The sequence below is a fragment of the Megascapheus bottae genome, chromosome 21, assembly GCF_031878675.1.
Source record: "Megascapheus bottae isolate mThoBot1 chromosome 21, mThoBot2.hap1, whole genome shotgun sequence".
Lineage (NCBI taxonomy): Eukaryota > Metazoa > Chordata > Mammalia > Rodentia > Geomyidae > Megascapheus > Megascapheus bottae.
The window spans coordinates 24,203,023-24,208,463 of record NC_143529.1 but is presented as its reverse complement, the minus strand read 5'-3'; positions in this window follow the sequence as shown (position 1 = coordinate 24,208,463).

Here is a 5,441-nt window from a genome sequence, read left to right as displayed (position 1 = left end):
GAGGAAGCCAGGTCCTGTGAAGGCCCACAGCTTGCGCAGGCTAAATGTGCCCTAGGGGTGTGAGCAGAGTGAGGGGGTTCTGGGTACCATGCTGGTGGCCGCTGGCCTGGGCCAGCCTCCTTCTGAGCTGTCCTGGCCCTGGAGGCGAGTGAGTAGAGGAAGCTTGGGATTGCTGAATCATGATGGGGTGCGCTGAGTCATGATGGATCCGCTTTTGCATCTGTCTTTGTCAGCAGGAAATCTACACTTGACTAGCTTCTCCTAGGCTTGACTCAGGGGTGCACAGAGCCCCGAGAGCAGGCTTAGTGGCAGCCAAGACTCAGGGTCTAACTTCTCCCTCTCCAGTCCCTTCTCAGATCACAAGGCCTCTTCTGTGGAGTCCTCCACCTGGATCATGATCTTGTCCTATCAGCCCAGGAATCTGCCAGGGATTCTAGCATTGCAAGTAGCAAGAGTTCTAGTCCCTTCCATAGATTCCCCACATCTGGCTATACTCTGTGAGTGTGCAAGCACACGTGCGTGCTGCTACTAGGGCTTAGACTCCAGATTTTTCCTCAAGACTAGCATTGAGCCATAGCTGTACTTCTGGCTTTTTGAAGTTTAATTAGAGATAAGAGACTCATAGGAATTTTCTGCCTGGGTTGACTTTGAACTGTGATCCTTAGATCTCAGTCTCTTGAGCAGCTAGGATTATAAGCATGAGCCACCAGTGTCCAGCTGCTAAAGCAATCTTAAAGTGCTAATCCCAATTCACCTCGACCTCTTTTCCTTTACAGGAAAGCTGAAATCTGTTAGGAAAGCCATTTGCTCATTTCCTGCTCTCTACAGATTATTCTAGCTAAGTGCTACTAACCTGAGCAGCCTGGAGCTGTTAGGTCACTTCTCAGAGAGGAAAAGGGCTTGTCATGGTCACACAAGGACCCCCCCTCTCTCAAGTAATGAGATCCCCAAGGATCCTGTTGGCCCTGCCAGTACCCAGTTTTCCTACCGGTTTGGCCTCTGGGATGGCAATCTTCTCACTCAGGTATGTTTCCTGGGCTGGCATTTGCTGTGGCCCTGGGCCAGATTGGCTGGGGATGGAACCATAGCTGGCCCTGCTCAGCCTCTGGGGACTCTTGTCACCTGGAAGGGCCATCAAGAAGTTTGATGAGGGTCAAGTCACCTGCATCCTCTCCCACCTTCTCCTCTCCTAATCAAAGTAGAGAAGTGAGGTCTCTGGTCCCCATGTTAGCTTCATTACCAGGCATTCCAGATGTGTGTGGGATGAGGAAACTTCAGAATTGTTTCCTTCTCACATGAATACAGAGTCCCAAACCCAGATCTCCTCAGAGGAGACCCAGAGCTTTACAACCCTCTGCCTCCTCTTGTGGCTCCTACCCACTGAGAAGAACCCAGTGTGTCTGCTCTCAGCACTGTGGTCCAGGCCAGGACTCCCACAGGCCACCAGCAGATGACCAGCCCTGGCCTCCTTCGTCACCCTGCCCCATGGGCTCCATGCCCAGAGGCCACTACTCACCCATTGGGATGGCAAACGCCTGGTATTGCTGTTTATGTGAGCGCCTAGCCGCTGGCACTCCACCCGACTGCTCTGGGTGCTGGTGTGAGCCAGTGTGGGCGCCCACAGCCTAGCCCATCCTTGCCCAGCACCCTTCTCTGCATCACCGTGCTCATGCCATGATCACACACTCGGCCATTGCGAAACGATCTCCAAAGGCAGAAGTGACCGGCAGGCGGAAGGGCCTGGTTACCCACAGCGTGGACTTCTGTTCCCCTCTTGCTGCCCTGTACCCCACACTACTTTAGGTCTGCTTCCAGGCACCTTGGGTTTTGTGCTTCCCAACTTAGCTCTAGTTTCTGGTGCTTCTTTCCACTTGAGTATGACTGGTTTCTATCTGTTCACTGCACCCATGTACACACACACACACACACACACACACACACACACACACACACACACACACACACACCTGCTTTGCCAATCCTCTCCCAGGTCTGGAGTCCCAAGGCCTCTGGCTAGCCTAGTAGGAGTAAGGGAGTCCTGTGACTTTCTATGCTTGAGGGAGAGCCCAGGGCATTATGGGATGAAGTGCCACAATGCACCACATGCCGTCTGCCATGGGCCATGTCTGCCTTTTGTGAGTATGTACATTCCATCACTGGGACTTAAACTCACAGCCTCGGCTAAGCTCTCCTTTTGCTCGAGGCTAGCACTCTGTACCACTTGAGATACAACTTTAGCTCAACTCCGAAGAAAGAAGGACTGGGACTCTGGTTCTGGCTCTGCTGATTACCATTAGATCATAATTTTTGTAGAATTCATTTCTTTCTTATAAAGTGTTGAGACTAAGAAGTCAAACATATGGGAGCCCTCAGAAACCAGACAACTTCGGTAAGCTAGAAGCTAGGCCCTTTCCTACTAGTGCCCACTGAGCTGTAGGAGACTGAGCTCTAAGATTCCCAAAGCAACAGCCATGCCATCCATGCCTTCCTCATCTCCAGTTAATTAATAAAGCCAGAAGTGAAGGTGTGTTCCCAGTGGTAAAATGACAGCCTTGAGCAGAGAGAGAGAGAGAGAGAGAGAGAGAGAGAGAGAGAGAGAGAGAGAGAGAGAGAGAGAGAGAGAGAGAGAGAGAGAAGGAGGATTAAGAGGAGGGGGGAAGGGAGGGAGGGAGGGAGGGAGGGAGAAAAGCAAGCTAAGGTATAGTACCCAGGCCCTGAGTTCCAGGAAAAGGAAAGAAAGAAAGAGAAGTAGTGTAAGTAGTGCTCACTCAGTGTGGAATGACAAATGACACTGGATTTTCAGCATTGCGATATAAGAGGAAGTAGCAGAGACTATAATAAAGTATGGTCATATTCTCTGACAGTCATGCATATGTGTGGACACACTGTTAATATGTCTTCCAATTTGTCAAGGATACTGGAAAACTGGAATCTTGTGCAATACAGTATTGCGTTACTTAATAATAACCAACTGTAGTCTGTGAAGTTCATCACTGATTGAAATGCCATTTTGTGGTGCATGACTGACTGTGTGTGTGTGTGTGTGTGTGTGTGTGTGTGTGTGTGTGTGTATGCGTGTGTGTGTGTGTACTGAGGCTTGAACTCCAGGCCTTGGGCTCTCATTTAGCTTTTTTAGCCATGTCTGGATCCAAGTATGGCTCACTTGAGCCCTCCTTTCACTCCTGACTTTTTTTTTCCTGGTTATTTGAACATAAGAATCTTGGATTTGTCTGGCGGAACTCCAAACCAAGATCCTTCGACCGCAGCCTCCTGAGTAGCTAGGATTACAGATGTGAGCCTCCAGGGCCCGGCTTGGTTTTTGCTTTTAGTTGATGAAAAATGGCTAAATTGGAGAGGTGGGAGTGTGGCTCAGGTGGTAAAGTGCTAGCCTGGAGTGAAACAGCCAAGTGAGAGCACAAGGCTGTGTGCCTCAGCCTGACCCGTACACACCCACACTGTCATTGATTGGTGTTCACCAACTGAGCCATGTATTATTAGCTTCTCCCTGGCTTTGCTGTGGGTAATACCAGTGGCCAGCGGGCTATAATAATGGTTGCCAGAGTTATTTTCCAGAAACTTGAAGGCTGTTGCTTTGTCATTTTGTTTTTAGCAGAGAGTAAGTTATTTGGAAGTGAAAGTAGACTATAGAGTCTATGTAGACAAGGGCTCCAGACTGGGAGCCCAAGGGAGGCCTCTCCCCTAGCTGTTATTATAGTTCAGAGGCTCCTCGACGATTGCTGATTGTGTAGGTATTTCCCTGGCTCTTGGTGTCGCTTGAGGGAGGGCCCAGGGCATTATGGGATGAAGTGCCACAATGCACCACATGCCGTCTGCCATGGGCCATGTCTGCCTTTTGTGAGTATGTACATTCCATCACTGGGACTTAAACTCACAGCCTGGGCTAAGCTCTCCTTTTGCTCGAGGCTAGCACTCTATACCACTTGAGATACAACTTTACCTCAGCTTTTTGCTGGTTAATTGGACATAGAATCTCACAGACCATGCTGCCTGAGCTGCCTTTAAACTGCTATCAGTAAATCTTAGCCTACAGAGTAGCTAGGATTACAAGTGTGAGACACTAGTGCCCACCAGGGTCTGCCATTTATTTATTTATTTATTTATTTATTTATTTATTTATGTATTGTGGGTCATGGGGCTTGAACTGGGATCCAGGCTACTGCCCTACCCCTAGTAGGTCTGGGCGCTGTCACTGAGCTCTTTAGCTCAAGGTTACCTCCCTACCCTTAAGCCAAGTCCCACTTCCCATTTTCTAGAGGTTAACTGAAGATAAGAGTCTCAGATCCTTTTGTGCCCGGCATGGCTTTGAATCTTGATCATCAGATCTCAGCCTCTTGAGTAGCTAGGATTACCACTTGAGCCACTGAGCCCAGCTCTTTTTTTTTCCCCCCCATCTATCTGAGACCTTCCTCCTCATTCCCCCCTCTCAGATGGTGCCCAACTACTATTTGTTTGTTGTTGTTTTAAGAAGTTAATCAGCCTTTATGGAAGGACAGCATGTGCCAGGATTCTGGTTCTGAATAACCCCGTGTCCTTGCTGTCCTGGGGTGCTTGTCCTGGGCACGTGGTTTCAGCCGGTAGACATATTTAATGACCTCTCAGCAGGAAGCAGCCAGAGCTGGGCAGTTTGGGATGCTCTTACATGGGCAGGATGCCCTCTGTGTTCTGTTTCTGTGGACCACAGTTGAGCTCCACAGGGCAGTATATAGGCTTGATGTACTGGAGTTTGGAAGAAACAAACTTAACAAGCCCATGGAGAAAACAAAGACCAAACATTAGCAGAATTATGATACCAGATAGGGATTTCAGGAAAGGTAACAGACAAGACTACCAGGACCGGGTGTTCCCTGACGAGATTGATCCTTGAGTCACCTGTTTTCTAAGTGGGCTTCATAGATTCCTTCAACGTGGCATAAGCCACCCCTGAGCAGCCAGGAACACATCTAAAGCACTTTTATTTTGTAAAAACTACAGCTGCTAGGGCTCTTCCCTGTAGAGCTATAAGGAGTTGGGCTATGGCATCTGAGCCATGGAACATCCCTAGCAACAGATTTTTGAAGACCAGAGCAAAAGAAACAATTCCTCCTATTTTGACTAATGTCATTTCAGAGCCCACCAGTAGGCCTCTTACTTTTAGGAAGCTGTACATAAGCCGGGCGAGGTAGCTGCTCAGGAGGCTGAGATCTGAGGATCAAGGTTCAAAAGCAGCCAGGGCACAAAAGGACCTGAGACTCTTAGCTCCAATTAACCTCCAGAAAAGGGGAAGTGGGGTTTGGCTCCAGGGTAAGGTGGTAGCCTTGAGCTGAAGAGCTCAGGGATATTTCCCAGGCCCAGGGGTAGGGTGGTAACATGGAGCTGAAGAGCTCAGGGATGGTGCCCAGGCCCAGAGTTTAAACCCCATGATAATAATAATAAGAAGGAGG